General features: G+C 41.6%; 1 protein-coding gene across 2 annotated transcripts in view; it reads left to right on the top strand.

The window, feature by feature from the left end:
- Positions 1–18,890, top strand: part of Ankh (ANKH inorganic pyrophosphate transport regulator) — a 135,069-nt gene that overhangs the window by 24,142 nt on the left and 92,037 nt on the right. Inside the window, exon 1 of one of the 2 annotated variants that reach the window (XM_046468284.2) lies at positions 4,308–5,341. The exons of the other annotated variant lie outside the window; for it this stretch is intronic. The gene's annotated coding sequence lies outside the window, so the exon portion shown is untranslated. Of the gene's footprint in view, positions 1–4,307; positions 5,342–18,890 lie in introns of those variants that run through there. 2 annotated transcript variants of the gene reach the window in all.

Consider the following 18,890-nt stretch of genomic DNA (forward strand, 5'->3'; position numbering starts at 1 on the left):
TGTTTCCCCAAGTCTTGTGCAGATGGAGACATAGCCAGTCCCTAGGGGAGATTGTAGAAGGGATGTGTGTCCTATAAGCCTAACCTGCTGGCCAGGACTGAGCCACAAGGACTGTCCTGGAATCCACAGATGCTGCTGAACTGGCTCAGACCCTCCATGCCAGTGTCCTGGGGTGGTGCTTGGTCAGGGTTTATTATCCCTTTGTAAGCCATAAATTCTTTTTATTTTTTTTTAACTCATTCCTTAGAGCTTTGGAATTCTCTCTGAATTCTGGAATACAAAGATTTTGGTGAATGACATGATCACATATTGACACATGCTACAACATAGATAACCCTTGAAGATACCGTACTAAGTGAAATAAGTCACAAAGACAAATACTGTGCGATTTTATTCACACATGGTACTTAGAGCAGTCAAATCCATAGGAACAGACAGTAGAATGGTGGGCGGCAGAGCTGGGGGTGTTTCAGGGGTGGAGTGTCAGTTGTGCAAGTGAAGAGGTTCAGGAGGTGCCCAGGGTGATGCTTGTCCGCAGTGTGATATGCTCAGTGTCACCAGACTTTACACTAAAGATGGTAAGTGTGCTTCCTCGTGATTGAAAAACAAAGTTTGAGAAAGAAAAAAATGATCACACACTTCATGCATTAATCATTTCCCTTGGAGCCCTTTCTGACCAGATTGAAAAGACCTAAGTTTTTTTCTTTCATTTTTTAACAAAACTTGGTATGTCGACTTTCCATCCCTCTCACCATCTTCTTTCCTCAGAGCCACTTAAGACAGTAAAGCCTGTCCCCTCCATAGTGACAGTTGGTATTGCATGTGAGGGATCCTATGTATTAGTCACATACGTCCCCCTCCAAGCTCCCAGGATGGTTCCAGATGTGTTCTGTGGGGTGAAGGCAGAGCAGTCACAGGGAAGGTCACAAAACAGCAAACAGCCCATGATGTGGAGCAGTGTGGGTCCTTTTTCTGTGACTCCCTCAGAAATCCCCTGTTTATCCAGTCATTGTCCAAATCTGTAGGTGTCCTTGAAGTCACCTTCCAGGATGCACCTTGGCTACCTTTAGGAGTCTCCTCTTCTTGGGCCGATGATGAGCAAGGCTACCAGGGTGTCGTTAGTTAGCTGGGGGAGCCATTGAACCTGATGTATCAGTAGAATTTTAAAAGAATTTTTAAAATGCAGTACTTGCTAAATCAAGTCTTTTGTCCTTTCTAGAAACCATCTTATGAAGCAAATTCCTAAGCATTGGATTTTGCTTAAAACGGGCAACTTAACAAACCATTAGAACACCTGTTACAAATCAACAAGACAAACAGCTCAATTTACCTTGGATCCCAAATCTAATATGGTAGAAAGCAAGTTAGAAAAGTCAAAATTTGGTGGAGCTCTAAATCCAGAGGAGAATCTGTTTGAGATTTTTCCATGTTCTACAGTCTCCTTCCCAGAAAACCATAGCAGAGGCAATTTTGTTTTCTAGAAGCAACTTTCTTAATGTGGTTTTGTTCTCCAGCAAAATGGAAAGTGGTAGACAGATATATCCTGCGACAATGATATTACATTCCTTCCTTAAAATCTTTAAACCTCATTTTGGATAAAGAAAGAGAAAAAATAAGCTGATATTTTTTAAAGATGTGGAAATTCCTTGCACTGCTCAGACCCTCCACTTGTCGAGAATAAAAGGTGTTGGGGTCTCTTCATTAGCAAACCTGATGGTTGGTAGGAGGTGCAATGAGGAGGAAAATATGTGCAGTCCCCTGTTACCCATGCCCCTCTTAAAACATGAAGAACTTCTCATATATTCCTTACTCATCCTGATGATCTCTGTTCAGAGAGGGGTGTGGCTGAATGTCTTAGAGAAGACCACCAGGACATTTATTAGGTTCAAGCACAGAAAAGACAGATACAGGTGACTTTCTGTGGTTGGTTCTGCTGTTCGTTAAGTGCTAGTCAAGGTAGTTTCGACCTCTGATGGGAAGTGAATGGTCTTCTATTTTTACATTCCATCCTGGGTTAAAACAAATTGTGGGTCCCACAGACATCCCTGACATGCATAAAGTATCTTATTCATGGTGCAGAATTAGAATATTGAGGATGAAAGGCTAAAAGACAAGTGTCACTAGGAGTTTGATCCTGTCATCCAGTGTCTTGTAGTTTCTTCTAGGAAAAAAGAGAATCTAGGGCTTGGCGCTTTGTAGCCTTGATTTCAGCATGAAGGTTACATGAGTTTGGAGACTGATCAAAATCTCGTCAGCCTTGGAAACAAATCCAAACAAAAGTCCTTCATTATACTGAAGGGGGGAAAAGAATCTGGGTTTTGTTGTTGTTCTGATAAAACTGTAAGATGAGGCCAGAGGCTTGGCCATGTCAGAGTCACTGATATGAGTGACTGTGAGTCCTGTGCTGCAAGAAGCCCCAGTGAGACCCAAAGCCAAAACCATGAGTGTGTGTGTGTGAGTGTGTGTGTGTGTGTGTGTGTGTTCACCTTATAAAATTTCAGTTTATCCATGTTAGCGCTCTTTGTACCTGTCTTCACTACTCTTGATATTAAGGACTAAAATAAAATAATGTGATTGTTCCCTCTCCAGGAATGAAACATCAGTCCACATTTTCCTGAACTCAGCACTCAGGCCTCAGCCTAAGGAGTCAGTTCAGGAGGTGAGAAGGCAAGGTGGCCGTGGTGGTTCCAAACACATCAATCCCTCATCCAGCCCTGGTTTACTTTTAAGATATTGGCCACACTGAGCTAACCCAGCATGAGGCTCAATTTGCTAAAAGTGAGGTAAAGATCTAGTAGAATAACTGAGTCAGAATCACCTTAAGGGTCATGGCTCAGATTTTTATGAATCACTTTTCACTTGGTTATTGGGGAAAGAGGGTATGGTGTCGTTAAACCCCTGGTTCCCAGGGCTCAGGCCCTGAGTGATCGTTGCCTTCGTGTGGATAGTGATTTTGTCCCTTGGCCAATAGACACACAACTCAGGGGCCAGAAGGGACTTGGCTGGGTGCTTGCCTGGGCACACCTGCAGTTTGTATATACTGGCAGAAAAATTCACACCGCGGAGTGTTTTGTTACGCTCATTAAGAGATTTATTGACAAAATAAACTGTTTCTAAAGTTTCCTGTATCAGAAAGTGTGTTAAGAGTCAACTACCAAATAAAATAGTCACATTGGAATGGACCGGAAGCCCCCAGGGCCTGCTTGTTTGTGACTGCTTGTCCGCTCGGTCTTCTCTGTGGTCACCCGCGCAGGGGTGTGGCCCTGGCTGCTGTGGCCCGCAGTTGGCACCACAGGTCTTTCCATTTCCAAGCTTGCACCTGAGAAGGGCTTGGCTCTTGAGTCAGAGAGACGTGTGGTTTGTGGGGGGTTGGAGAGGACTGCTGCTGTGGAACGTGATCCTGTCAGGAAACAAGGCAGGGGGCTACTAGTTTAGCAGAAAGACAAACAGGAAAAGTAACTTGTAGCCAGCAGAAGCATCTGCCAGGATCTTAGCAGCCAAAAATGTGTGGTACTATGGTATCAGAATTTCTGATGGAAAGCAGGATTCGTGCTCCATTTGCTACCAAACACACCAAGGCATCTGCAAGATTAATGGCCCGATTGTAAAAATGGGTTTCAAGTCAATAATGCTGGATTGGGGAAGCATTTTAACCTGAACCAGGCTGGCTGTGAGCAGGAACTGTCAGTTCTTTCAAAGGGTTCCTTCGGCAATGGGACAGACTCTGTCAAGAGACAAATTATTCTGATGCTTTACCAGAGGTGCCACATTCATCTCGTCTGGCAACATCATCTCCTTTAGTCTCAACAGAATTAAAAATATATGTGGAAGCACTTTAAAATTTAAAAAGCTTTGTACAAATCCAGAATGTTTTTTAAAGAAAACTTGTTAAAGACTGTATCACCGTAAAAAATGAAAATGAATTATACCAGTATCAGAAGTAATGATGATCCTGCGTGATTTATTAATGTTAGTAACATTGAAAAAAAAAAAAAACAGAGCTTCTTTCCCACTATGGCTGCCTTCTTAAGAGCAATGATAACAGTGGTAACAGTTACCCAGTCCTGACTGTGGTCCAGCCGCTCCCAGTGCCCAGAATGTATCAACTTAGCCTCTGAATAATCTCATGGGACAACTACTGTGGGCATCCTTTCTCAAAATAAGGACACCAAGGCACAGAAAGTGAACTTGCCTAAGACTTCACAATGGGTTGGTTTATTTTATTTTATTTATTTTTTTAAAGAATCTCAAGATTAAGTTCCTAGAAAATCCCCAGAATATATGGGGTTTTCCTCCATCAGAACAATGTCCTTTGCTCCTGTCATCTTTGAGCCTGGTTGCCTTTACTGTTGCTGGCATCAGTGATGATAATGGCCGTGGTCACTTGTGACGGTGCCTGGGCTTGGCATTGTAAGGCTGCTTCCCCCTGTGATGCAGGTCTCGTGACTATCTCCATTTTGCACATGAGGAAACTAAGGTTAATTGGTTCGATAACTTATCCAGGGTTAGACTGCAGAACTCTTATCTGTGCCCAGACAGTAGTGCTCATGTTCTGTACTGTGACATCGGTCCTTTCATTGTACTTCCAAATTTTGTACAGAATCCCTCCATTCTGCCTCTGCAGTTTCCAGATGGCTGTGCGTTTGTAGGAGGGGAGTACGTTCTGTTGAAGGCTAGGTGGGTGCAGAGTGAGAGCCTGTCAGCGTGACCCCATGGTCCCCAGGCTGTTCTGTTTGGTTTCCCAACTCCTTCACGCTGCTGGCTCTGAGACAGCTGAAAAGAGAGAAGGCAATGTGGGGCCGAGGACTCAGAACCCCCACAGTGCCTTTGCACATCAGTATTGATCTTACCTGAATGAAGGAATGATCCATAAAGCGGTGTGGTTTTGCGTGAGGTTTGCTCTTTTACATGGTATTGTACAAGCTAAGAAGAGCCCATAGGCCAGCCTGCTCCTGTTCCCTCACGCCCAACACAGGCCCGTCCGCAAAGGAAACATCTTGGCTATTTTGGAAGGGCTCTGGCATGTATCCCCACTTGCCTTTGACATTGTGCAACAGTGAATGCCTAACATATTCCTCCCCCTTCTTAATTCTGAACTGATTCTGGACCCTATACCCAGACTAGGGAAAGAGTGAGCAGGAATCTTGTTTCCGGGTCCCTTGCTCCAAGGGTTTCGGAGACTGGCTTTTCTAACAGCCCAACAGGCTCTGCAGGGCGCAGATGAGAGCTTCTGCTAGTCTTTACTCATTACCAAGTGTAGCCGACAACTTGTGCGTGAATACAACCACCTGGAGACCTGAGCTTTCCAGAGCAGAGGCGTCAGACTATTCTACTGAGACAGGTACCTCATTGTTGAGCCAGATCTTCTCTTTAGTTTTAGTTCTCTGGTAGAAAGTCCAAAATATGTGGCTATGCTGAGACATAAGGGTGGAGTGGGTGTTTCACCTGCCTCTGGGAATGTGAAGACACAACCCCTCACCGGCCTTACCGCAGCAGCAAGGAACCGTTACCTTGTGATGGTCTGTGTGCTGCTGAGCAGTCCATCCGAGACAACAGGGATAACAGCAGCCATTGACGGAGTGTCCCACAGAGCAGGCTGGCCAAGCTCAGCGCCCAGCAGAGCAGCACTGGGACCCCCTGGATGGATGGAGACAGTAGGCCCCAGAAATCCTCTCTCAGTTCATTATGGCTAGTCAGGTCTCAATTGTCTGTTGGAAGGCAGGTTGGAAATAATTTTTGTGGATTAAATTTCTCCTTTTCAAAAAGATTAGGTATTTGGTATTAGGTATTAGGTATTTCAGCGTCTCAATAATAGCCATCTTCTTTTTCATAGCATGTGCAGTGGAACAGCTATCCTTACATCCTCATTTGAACCTTGATTCAGCCTCCTGGCTCCAGATGGTATATGTAAAGATCGTATTTCCAACAGTCCAACAAGCCATGCAGGTAGTACTGGGTACAAGCTAGAAAACGAAGCATGCGTAGTAATTAAAACCTAGTTTAACCTTTGTTGGAAGCTTACCCACTCTATCTCCTCCTTCAGCACTTTTAAATAAACCTATTATCCCATTAATTCTAGATGAAACAAGTCTCTAAATCAGCTTCTTTTCTAAATATAATCTGTTTGGTTTTTGCTTCCACCTGTCTGTAACTACCCTTTGAAATGTTAACTGGCAATTGGAGAATTGACTTTAGTGATTGGATTTTTTAGAAAGGCTACTGCTTGCTTACAATCTAGGAATGATTTTCCTTCATTGAGTTTGTTTTTGGAGCTTATAACACATGAAAATAGTTGAGATAATATTTGTTTTCAATTGGAAAGCTGTCAAATTTTCACCAAGACAATAAAATTTATGTCCGTGGCAGCAACCTTTTAATCACTTTTAAATGTTTCTGCTTTTTTTAAAAAAGTTTTTGAATTATGTATTATTTTGGAAAGGTCACTACTTAAAGACTGATATCTTAGTATGATTCTCAGACCAGAAAATATTTTTTTAAACATTTATTTGGTATAACACTATTATCTAAAAATTCCTTTTCTTGGAAGGGGTTTGCCAGGAAATTTCACTGTGATCTTGAGCAGAACTGGCACAGTTGATATTATGAACTGTTGAGAAATACCACAGAGAATTGGAAATTTCACTGGGCAAAGATTTTTATTCCCAGAAAAAATTTTAGAAAATGTTTTAATATATATATATATCTTTCCTAAATTATTAATCTTTATTCTTTAAAGTTATCCTTGTTCTTTTTCTTCCTTGTCTTTGTTAACTGTTTAATTTGGTGATGAATGATAAATAATCTATCGTTTGGTAACCACTTTCCCTCAATTAGCAAGATTCATTTTCTAGTTGATGAAAGATTGTTTTCAATTCTGCAAATACCTTAGTTGCGTATGTGGCCTGGTGCGTGCTGTAGATAGTAAGTCTTAGGTGAAAATTGGACCTGTGGTGGAGTTTGGGCAGCGTTTGGTTGACTGCAGCAGAGATGGTTTCCTGCTATGGGATTCCCACGGGAGGACATCATGCAGGCCCTCCTTGGTCACTGGACTGTATGTACCTTTAGGCCATGGTAATCACTGCTATAAATAGGTGCCGCATAATGACATTCCAACCAACCATTGACTGTATATGATGGTGGTCTCTTAGCAATTATGTAGCCTAGTGACACTGTAGTCATTTTAGTTTGCATAAAAACATTCTGTGATATTCATTTTTGTAATGACAAACTCTCCCAGTGACACATCTCTCAGAACGTATCCTGATCATTAAGTGACCCATGACTGTGTATCTCGGCTCATTTCTTTCTCTCCACAATGCTGAGGCAGGTTTTTTGTTTGTTTGTTTTTTATTTTGTTTTGTTTTGTTTAATAAGTAAGGAGAGTAAAACACAAAGAGTTTAAGGAATCTAAAGTCCACAGTAAGTTCAAGTTGAGGAACCAGGGTGGGGGTGCAGACTGCAATCTAGCCCTAAGGTTCACACTCTGACCCACTAGTCTAGACTGGCTTTTAAATATAAATGTACAGATATCAAACATACTCCTTTGGATTACTTGCCCAAGTGTTATATAGGGTCAATCTGGGCACAGGTGAGGAGGCTGGTTGTTAATAAGGGATCCACCGTATCCAAGTCAAAAGTAAAAGGATAAGCTAGAAATGGCATTGCCCAAGTCCAGCGTCTGTGCAGCACCTTTTCAGGGCACACCCCACTTCCTCTGTTAGCCAGGTATTCCGTCAGGTAGTAGTTAATCAGCTAGATCATCATTTCCTTTGGCTTCCTGGGGCTTCCCATGAAAACTATCGTCTCTGGACACCGTTGAGTCTCAAGACCTTTGTTGTGTCTCTCTGCCTGTCAGAAACCACTGTCCTATGACCTATTTATCTTGGGGTCCTGATCACTGAGAGCTGATCACTTTGAAATTTAATACAAGGTTATCCTTCACTCAGAGCATCTTTTATTTCAGCCGAGGCCGCCTTTAGGTTACAAGGCCACGGTCTGAAATGGCAATTTAGTTGCCAGCAGTTTCCAATGTCCCTGGGTAGGTGTAGGAGCCACATGTGGCCAGAGAGGGACCTGAGGCACACTCCTGTCATACCACACAGGCCCCTGTTCTAGCAGGGATGTACATGTTAACTATAACCTGCAAAATACATCACCATGTTTCCATACTGTTGAAGCAACATCCTACCTTTTTTTCTTTTTTTCTTTTTTCCTTTTTGTGGTGCTGGCGACTGAATCCAGGGCTTCAAGCACACCAGGCAAGCACTCTGCCACTGAGCCACACCCCTAGCACCCTGCCTCAAGCTACCGTCTACCTACCTTTTGCTACTTAAGGCACTGAGGTGAGGTACTGAGGTAAACTCACTTCACAAGTAGAGATTAAGCAGTACGTGACTGGTCAGTGTGGTTACTGCTCAGGGATATCTTCTAACAAGTTTGCTTTTTATCATAGTGCGGTTCTTCCGGCCCACACCATGGAGTCAAACATCATCTATATGGAAAACATACTTGTGAAAATGTTGCAGGTCCCAGACTCCAGACACGCTCTTGGAAAATACCAGCTTACTAAAATAACATACAGCCTTGCACTGTATCCAAGTCAAAAGGAAAAGGATAAGCTAGAAATGACATTGCCCAAGTCCACTGTCTGTGTCTGTAAGGTCTGAGTTACTTGCGGGAGGTCCTCATGTGGCAGTCATTCAGAAGGAGCAGTTTCAAGCATGGATCTTGACTGCAGTTTTAGTTAGTCGATATTCCTCTTATCTGTTATAAAGAGGGGAACAACCGAATTCAGGAGGACTTATTTGCTACCAGGTAAGCATTCTTCTTGCTTGATCTAGTAAAAAATTCAGTATGATTCAATGAAATATGTTTCACTATTATCTCTTTACCTTCAGTGTTCTGAGGAGGAAGCAGGCTATGGAAATGAGAGACTTCACATAGCTAATAGGTGGTAAAGCCAGGATTTGAACTCAGGTTGATTCATTTTTAGCTGCCATCATACTGTGGATAACCAGAGACAGCTTATTTTGATAAAGAGATGCCAAGGCATCTCCTGTTTTTCTTTCTCAGTCGTGGTGGTCAGGCTTCCAGAAATAATCCAATCAAACCATCAAAAACTGAATATACCGTGCAGTTCAGATTCAGCTTCTACTGGAAAATGTCAAAGTTGTACAAATAGGTACAGGCTCTGAGACGTGAAAGGAAAAAGTGTCAAATCCCTACTTTATAAATAAACTGCCAAATGCTTAGGAAGGATGTGTTTGGGCGAGTTGCCTGTTCTCATGCAGCAGATCAACAGGAACGCCTGACGTGCGAGCTAGAATTCACTGCTGCCAAGCTAGTGCTGCCCAGCCATTACACATCATGTGTGTCGAGAAAACCTCCTCCCAGAGTCTCACTAAAGAGGAAGAGCTGTTGCCCATTCCCTGTGTTTTCTTTAGGCAGGGACCTGAGACAGCATAAGTTGTCCTTCTAATCCTCGGGATAAATAAGATAGAATTCATAAATAAGCCCAGTGTTCTCATCGGAGTCCATCATCTCATAATCAAATAATAATTTCAGACAAGTAAACACCAGCCTCACCTCTAAAGTGATCGTTCTCAGTAGTAGCAAGTTGGCTGTTTTGTATAAATCAAAGAATTATCACATGTGGTTGCTTCTGGCTTAGCAATTTCTAGTCACCTTATCTATTCTTGATCTGTAGGATAGATGGAGGGATAAGTTAATGTGAGGGAAGTCCAGTGTTTTAACTTGGAAAGCACCTCATTAAATGATACACTCTCAGTCCTGGGACAGACCAAGGGCACAACTGAAGGATGACTCGTAAGCATGTATTTTTAAATGGGCGTGGAAGCGGAAATTGTTACATAGAAGTTTTCCTGTGTATTTGAGGCTGCCCTTCAAAATGATTTTCTTTTATTCCTGGGCTCACTGGGCAGCATGTTTTCCTAGCACGGTGCTCTATCAGACCGGAGAATATATTGCTTGTGGCTTACCCCCAGTGTTGGCTCCCTTGTGCCATTTACAATCACCCACACAGACCCAAATAACCCAAGGATGGGACAACGTGAATAGGAAGTAAGGAAAGCATGCCCCCGTGCCCCGGGAAGAGGCCAAATCAAACATACCTCTGGGCTGTGGGGGAAGGAAGTGGTTGGAAAGATATTCCCTGATGGGTTAGGATATTTAAATGTGGATTGGGAATGAGTGTGTGTGTGTGTGTGTGTGTGTGTGCAGCTGTAGTGATAAAAGGCAACATGGCTAACTTAGAAAACTAGTTTGGCCATAACCAAGAGAACCCAACCAAGATGGCCAGAAGAGTGAAGGATCTTAGGGCTGCTGGCCTCTTCCCCAAACTGTCTCCCACTGATGATTTTCATAATCCCTGTTCAGGAAAGCATCAGGTTGACCCTCACTGGTATAGCATGGAATTGCCATTTTACCCCCAGCATCTAGCCTGCTTGACATTCAGAAGCCACCAATTGTCCTGGTTTGCCTGAAACTAGCTTGGTTTTAGCACTGAAAGTTCCACATCCCTGCAAACCCTCAAAGTTGGTCCTCTAGTCACTCTCGAGGTGACCCCTATCTAGTTGTTTCCACAGTATAGCTTAGTGGAGAGGTGGCTGAAGCATTCCTTTTACTTTTTGTGGAGACACACTTTGTGCTGAAGTGACTGTCTTCTGGTGAAGAGAATGTAACCCAAAGGAAACTGTGACTTTGATCATTCCATATGCTGAACCATGTCTAAGGTGATAAATCTCAAAACTGTGTTGAAACTCAGGCGGCAGCCTCTCATGGACTTTTTTTTTTTTTTTTTTAACAATAAGATTTACTATTTAATGACACGGTTAGTGGTATGTTTACAATCTGTTTCCTTTCAACTTAAGCCTGCACAGTGTTGCGATTTGTGGTTCCAGAGAACCCTTGCGTAGTGGCAAGCTCTGGAAGAGATGCTGGCCCATGATGCAGCATCCCATGTGGAACTCTGACGAGCTACAAACCAGCCCTTGAGTAACCCCCAGGCTCCAGGCTCCAGGCTCCCTTTCTCAGTACTCCAACAGAGTGGGGACTCCAGGAAGGACAGCATTGACTTCCTCATCCTGGAACTACTATGATTTCACCCATAAATTTGCAGCAAAATGCCCAGGGCCACTTCCCCAGGCCTCTGATCACCCCTGTCATCCTCTGTGACCCTGGGATGCCCAGGTATTGTTATTGATTATTTGCTGATTTGGGAGAAGTCAGAATTCTTTTTCAGTGGATGTTTGAATGCGTGCTGATAATTTGTAAAGATTAGGCATTCAAGGGAAAAAAAACGATCTCTAAAAATGTCTCAATTCCAAAATGGTGTTCCCACTTGAATTTCAGTGCCAAGCACTTTCTCTAGAGTTGATCAAAATCAAGAATGGTGTAAGACCACTGCCTTTAATCCCAGTGGCTTGGGAGACTGAGGCAGGAGGATCCAGAGTTCATAGCCAGCCTTAGCAAAAGTGAGGTGCTATGCAACTCAGTGAGACCCTGTCTCTAAATAAAATACAGAACAGGGCTGGGGGTGTGGCTCAGTGGTGGAGTGCCCCATTTGGGCTACAGATGGAACTGGCATTGTGGTGTCTAACTCAGGAGACCTGTGGAGATAAAGAGATCCCTAAAAGAAAGGGCAAAAACTGCATAGAAACCAAAGCCAACACTCTTAATTCCTAACTGGAGAAATTCTAAAGTTTAAAGACACAGTCATGTGTCTTTCAGCTACAAGCATATGTTCTGAAAAATGCAACCTTAGCCAATTTTGTCAATCATTTCATGAACATCCTAGCGTGTACTTGCACAGAACTGACAGCATAGCTTAAGACATACCTAGGCTACTTGGGTTAGCCTATTGCTCCACTGTCCTATGTGCAGTCAATCCATTGTTAACCAAAATGTACTACGAGGTGCATGGCTGTGTGTAAGACACTTAGAGTGCCGTTTGGCACATAATAAAAGTATTCGCTATTATTGTTATTGAAATGCATTTGAGTTGTGCCTAAGGAGGAAAGGAAGGAAAAGCCATATATTTGACTATGCTAACTACAAGAGCCCACAGTGCTGACTTCTCAAGTATTCAGCATTATAAAAGTTTCTTTCTTGTTTTTGAAACAACCCAGATATATGGGGTGATGTGTCTCCATATAGACACCCAGGGATCTTGAGTCTTTGAATACAATAGTTCCGTATTTTAGGGCCTCTGGGTTCTGCACTCATTTTCAGAATCCAGCCAGCAGGTGGGGAAGAAGGGTTGCACAGGGGCTCTTGGTGGGGCAGACCCTCATTCCTACCTCTCCCACATTCCGTTGGCTCCATTCCTTCATAAGTTCCTTCACCTTTCCCCAGCCTCACCTAACCACAGAGGAAACTGGAAAATGTAGTTCAACTCTGCACCCAGGAAGCAGAGGAGAGCTTGGATAAACCAGTAGCCAATGGACGATTTTCACTTCATTAATGGTTTCACTAAAAATCATGGGAGATTTTTCAGTTTAATTTTAAGAACTCATATTAAAATCGCCCTTATCTGGCAGGCAACATGCAAATTATAATGTTCATGTGGGAATCCAGTTACATTCTGAATAAAATAAGATCTACAGGGAACTTACTGTGCACCAAAATACTAAGTACTTTATGTACTTGTTTGATCTTTTTTAATAAGATTAAACTGATTTAATTCCCACTGTAGCTCTTATGAGATGGCTATAAGAATTATCCCACATTTGATGAAGAAACTGAATCACAGAGAAGTCATTAATCCACACGACAGAATGTGAGTTAATGAAGTGTCACAGGCAGGATTAACAAAGTTGCTAGTTGATCTTCTTTGTTGTCCCTTTAATCCGTAACCTGAAAAAAAAAAAAAAAATTGGTACTGAGAGAACTTTAGTTGTTTACTCTGTTTTCTATTTAGAGGAGGCCAAATCTAGCTATATTGCAAACCTGTATATAAAGGGCTTGATTCAGTACAGGACGTCCAGTTGTCCTGGTCCAGCTCCCATTAATTGGTCATGAGCTGGGTGGTTTGTCTAGAAGATCTAATGCTCATGTGCATGGAAAAACACACATCATGTGTACTTTGTCATTGGGTTTACTTTGATTTATTTGCTTCTCAGATTAACCATGCATACATTGCACTCATCTGAAAAAGTGGCTTTAGGGTCTTCACCTCTGCTCTTTAGTCTTTCCTTGAAAACTCAGTTAGGTCCCTTATTTGGATCTGCAGTTAGTATTTTAACCATAGAGATTAAATGACCTAATGTCACTGATATTTGAGCTTGAATTTTTTGAATGTAGCACAACAGATTAAAAAAAAAAAAGGTAAGGCACAATTCTCTGAGCCCCTGTAGATGGACCATGTTAAGGCCAATCTTCGAATTAGGTGCTTATTTCTGAATATTCTGCCTGATCGGTTAGGATGAGGCAGCTCATGGCTGATTTTATCAGTTCCAGGGATTCAGGTCCCCCTATGGAATTGAGAAATGTTTGTAAAAGCTCTGGGAGTGGATCTCTAAATAGATGTCAGGTGGAAGCAGCCCCAGATGTGTACTAGTACAAAGAGTTTTGATAGGCTGTGGAATAGCTGACTGACTCCAGTTTCTGTGCGCTGAGTGTCTACTTCAACACTTCTGGCCAAGTCACAGGACAGGTGAGGGCTGCCCCATTGTTTGTGGCCTCATGTATTTTTTCAAAACTTCTGTGAGGGCAGCCAAATGCAGATAGCACCTGTTCCTCATTATTTGTGCTTGGCCCTGTGGGCTGTGGCTGACGCTTTACGTGCTGCTGTGTTCAGATTTTATAAAAATCTGAGGAATAATTAAAGACTGTCCAATCTCGATGTGACTAACAGCAGGTAACCCCATGCTGTTTGCTCCTATATATCAAAGCATTTTCCACTGTGATATTATATTCCTTATCACATTTGTTCTTTGAAGTCATTTTCATTAAGTTGAAAAGGGAATCTAGCCATGAGGCACTGATAATATATTTGACAGGCCACATTTAAGTCAGGGGCCAGGCAGAAAGTAGAAGTATCCAGGGCAACTCCTTGGGCTGAAGTCATGGTAATTTAGTAGGGACTTTGGACTTGGGACCTCATTCTTAGAGCCAGGGACCCTTTTACAACACAGTGGCAAACCAGCGTGTTAGCAATTACTCATATCAGTCGTTAAATAACCTCCCAAGCTGCAGGACTTTGCGTTGTATTTATTAACCCACATTGTTTGCTGTTTTCATTGTTTTAACACAGCTGTTCTCCTTCCATGAAATGATCTTAAGAAGCTTGTTTGGTTCTCTGGCATAATGAGCTGCTGTATTTTAGATTTCACAAACCTGGACCTGCATTATTCTTCCTAATTCAAATGGAGCTTAATTTTAACATGAAAAAAAGAAACCACCCTTGTATCTCTATCCTTGTATTATTCATGGGGAAGGGGGATCAACCAATCATTATTGCCCTTTAGGCTTCAAGTCTGGTTTTGGTTTTGGTTTTTAAGCAAGAATAAGTTATGTGCAGCAAACAAATCGTGTCTAGTTCAGGTCTGCTCAATTCTAATTCCTTTCTTTCATATATACATACATACATACATATGTGTCACACACATATGTATATGTTTTTTTCTAATGAGGAATCTGAGGGAAAATCCATCATTTCTATTTTTTTTTTCTATTCTAATTTCATTGAAATCATTTTCCTCCCCTTTTTCTGTGATGGGGGTAGGGGGGGTTGAATCTGTGGAGACAAATGTGACGGAGATGGTTTTATCCTGTAGTCCAGCCGTCTGTGGCTCTGCAGACTCCTGGCCAGCACGAGATATTCTTATACACCACCTACTTGTTCAGTGGGCTTCTGTCTGCTGCTTGTTTATTTAGGCAGCAGCACCACAGGAAGAAAGGAAGGTTTAAATGTGGAAATGACTATGTGTGCATCATAGGCTATGAACTTGGAAGTCATTTGTGAATTTCAGTCTCTAGTTTGCTTGAAAATATCCACTTTTTCTCTATCAGTCTCCCAATTACTAAATTATCTGTAGGAGGATCACCCAATTCCAACTCCATACCGTATTGCTTTCTTGCTATATATCCTTTTCCACAGCAAATTATTCATTTTATAAACAGAATCTTTCATTTAAAAATCATCTTTAATTATTGTTGTTATTCTTGATATTTGGGGTGATAGTTACACTGACACTTATTTTTATTACACTGACACTTATTTTTATTCAAAGCAATAAAATAAATGAACAAAACTTATTTTCTAGTAATGTGGTAGAAAACAGTATAGGTTCAGCTGTCTGATTAGCCAGGTGACTGTTCCAGTCATCTCTGAAGTTCATACTTTGCCTTTACGACAAATATGGTCAATGTCAAATGTGTGAGCATTAGGTTTTATTTATTTAGTGTTGTAAAATTACATAATAATGTAATTAATATCACCAGATAACCTCAAATTAATTGTAGTACTAGTGGTATTTAATGGCAGATACATAGGGCACAAGAAGAGGACAAAAGTGGTTTTCATGTATTTCTTGGGTTTGAAAACTTGGGGTCGTGAAATTTCTGTTGTTTGTTGGCCGAGTTTTTACTACCGTGGTTGGTATAGGTTCTGGATGCATGCTGTATGTCATGAAAAACAAAGGCCACTACCTTTTTATTTATGGTAAAAAAGTTTATATAACAGAATTGAATCCTTATCAAAGCAGATGGTCCCATTGTAGGGTCATTATGTGATTCTGCTGGTGTGCTATTTCTGAAGTGTGAAATATTCATTCTGTTCAGGTGGCTAGGAGAAAACTGCCTCCCCAAGGGAATGTCTTATGCAGCACTGTCCAACAGAAATATAATGTGAACCGCACACGAAACTTAAAATGTTCTAGAAGCCCCATTTAAAAAACAATAAACAGATGAAATTAATTTAATACTATATTTAACCCAGCATATCCAAAATACTGTCATTTCAACATGGAGTAAAAATTTTATACATTTATTCCTTCTTTTAAACAAGTCTTTGAAATCCAGTGCGTGTTTCCACTGGATTTTGGTTCAGACTACCCATTTTCAAGTGCTCAGGAGCCACCTGTGGGCCATGCTTACTGCAAGGGACAGCGTAGGTCTGCTGTTCTCAGAAAGTGAGTTCATTGATGGCAGCTTCAAATAGGAGGAAGAAAGGGAGCCTGTGACATGTCCATTCGTTTGCAGAAAACTAAATGTCACTTCTTGAAAAGGAAGATGTTGACAGGACTTTCTGGAAAATATAACAGTATTCCTGGTGTTTGTTTGCACAGGTTGAATGCTGTCCCATAGCAGAGTTGACTTTGTTTTCAAGGGGTGGGGGGAGGAGGAAAAAGAAGCCTCTGATTTAATGTTAGTCATTTCCTCAAGAAATTAAAAATCCACATCAGAGAGCCTCAATGTACAGGACTTCTTTCTTTACTCACTCATCCAGGTCTGCTGTTGCCATGGGCACTTCAATGGGACAGGATAAGAGTTATAGGTGCAGTGCTTTCTTTAATTATCAGATTACTTTTCAACTACAGACTTTTTTTATTGTATCAAGCTTTTTCTCATGAAAATAGAAAAAATTTGCTTAAACATTTATAGAAGGTTTATGGTATTGTTTTGTTTTGCTTTTGTATGGTGGATTGAATAATGAGCTACATCCCCAGCCCTTTTTTTGTTTTTTATTTAGTGACAGGGTCTTGCCATGTAGCTTAGGGCCTCACTAAGTTGCTGAGGCTGGCTTTGAACTTGTGATCCTCCTGCCTCAACCTCCCAAGCCGCTGGGATTACAGGAACGTGCTTATGCACCCCACTAAGGTTTTTGTTTTCATTGGTTCTCGAAAGCTTCAAAGCCCTCACTTATATGTGTACACCATAATTTACTGAAAACAATCAGGGTTTACTCATACCAGAACTTGTCACAGGTTTTATCTGACCCCATTGTCCTCCTTGGGGCTTCTCTGGAACACTGGCTATTTGATGCCATTCATCTTCAAAGTGTCATTCCGACTGAGGGGTGATAACAAGTCCCAACTCCCTGGCCAACTACTAGGGTTGTTGTCAACCAGAAACTGTGACTTTTGAGTTCATGACTATTGATGGGGGATGGAGGTTTTGCTGGATTATTACCCTCAAGAGATTATTAATAGAGGTCTCTGCTCAGAAGTAACTTGAAATGTATTTACAGAACCACTAATCTGTTTCCCTTATGATGTCGGGCTCTCCTAACATCTTGGTATGTTCTTTAAGCTTAATAAGTTAAATTTACATATGGTAGTAATGCATAATGATTCCTTAATAGAACTGCAGGAGCTTCTCTGAGCTGCTTTCTCAACCTTGACCTTTAGGGTCTGTCCTTGCCTGGCCTGCCTTTAGCAAGAATCCTAAGAATTGCTTTAGTGAGAATCCTCCCACCCTTGGTATCTGGTCACCCTAGGTATCTGATCAAAGTCCCAGCCATGGATTGCCCTCAGGAAGAATTCCTCTGCCCCCATGTGTCCTCTTAGTAATTTTTCATCCACAGATCCCTTCACTCTTCCAGTTGACAATAAATCCCCATTTATTCTTTTATTCAGTCAGTCCTATTGCCATAGAGCTGACCCTTATTGCAACAGTCCTGAATAGAATCTTCCTTACCATTTTAACAAATGTCAAAAGACCTTTTCTCTTTCACAAAATAACTCAGAAGTTGCGTAAAAAGCACACATAGTAAAATTTCTGGGCGGTTTTATTGTAGAAAGATGCTCAGTAAGTTCTTTCACCCCATTCAAGAAACTAAAAAATACGACCGTAGCCAGGCCAATGTAAATTCTTTGGTTAGAAATGAAGCCCATACTTAGAAAACTCACTCTTTATCAACCCTTTTATATAGGCATTTTAATATACTTACAAAGAAAGGGTAAAAATTGGCATAAAAATCATAAAAATTCTTATTTATAAAATGCTGAGTTTGCCTAGTGTCAATCTTGTAGGATGTTTTGATCTAGTGGGAAAATGGCACATTTCTATGAATTGTCCTTAATGTGCCCCATGGTGTTCAGCATGTATCACCCACTGATGTTGCAGAGACTTTTAGATTAGGCTTAGTGAACGTTAATCCACTTGTAGGAAATCACCTGGAGCCAGGGAGCCTGCAGAGTGGCTCGATCTAGAAATCCACCCTCTGAAATGAAGGTGGTACAAACTACATTGTAACCTCACTGAACCACTTTTACCACAGAGAAACCCTTCTTGATTAAATGTTAGGAGCATTTATTTCATTGGAAAGTTCATGCCCTTGTTGATTTTCATGACCATGTGACAGCATTAAAGTCCCAGACAGACATGGCTGCATAGACTTGTGTATCAGCCAGTTTCTTGCCCAAATGTCTCGATGCATAGTTATCTTCCAAGTTATGCAAAAGAAAGAGGTGGAGAGAGCAGAATAATAATGTAGTGTTGGTATATATTCTTTTCCTGAAGATAATTATGGAAACCCCTCCAAGAGTTACTTTTCAAGTCTACATTAGTTCCTTCTGGGTGCAGGACACAGTGCCCATTCCTGACAGAGGAGGGGTTTGCTCACGCTGGCGGCCTGATCAGTAATGCCCTAATCAGAGCTGAGCCATTAGTGCCTCGTGGTGAGGCCACTTTCAATCACTATGTTTAAACCTCCGTAAATTTCTGTGCAATTATTTTTAGAATAGTGTATTTCAAGATTCAAGGAAACTAGCTCTTTCCAAAAGCAGGACTTAAATGTAAGCTGTAGGTTATGGCATTCGTTCAAGGTATCCTCTACCAAGTGTTCATTGTGCGCAGATTTCAAAATGTTCCAGACCAGAATGATACTATTTCACTCAGGCTTTTTATGCCTTTGTAAAAAGAAAAAA

The sequence above is a fragment of the Marmota monax genome, unplaced genomic scaffold (genome assembly GCF_021218885.2).
Source record: "Marmota monax isolate L192 unplaced genomic scaffold, Marmota_monax_Labrador192_F-V1.1 WCK01_AAM20220418_F8-fsc00120, whole genome shotgun sequence".
In the NCBI taxonomy this organism is placed as follows: domain Eukaryota; kingdom Metazoa; phylum Chordata; class Mammalia; order Rodentia; family Sciuridae; genus Marmota; species Marmota monax.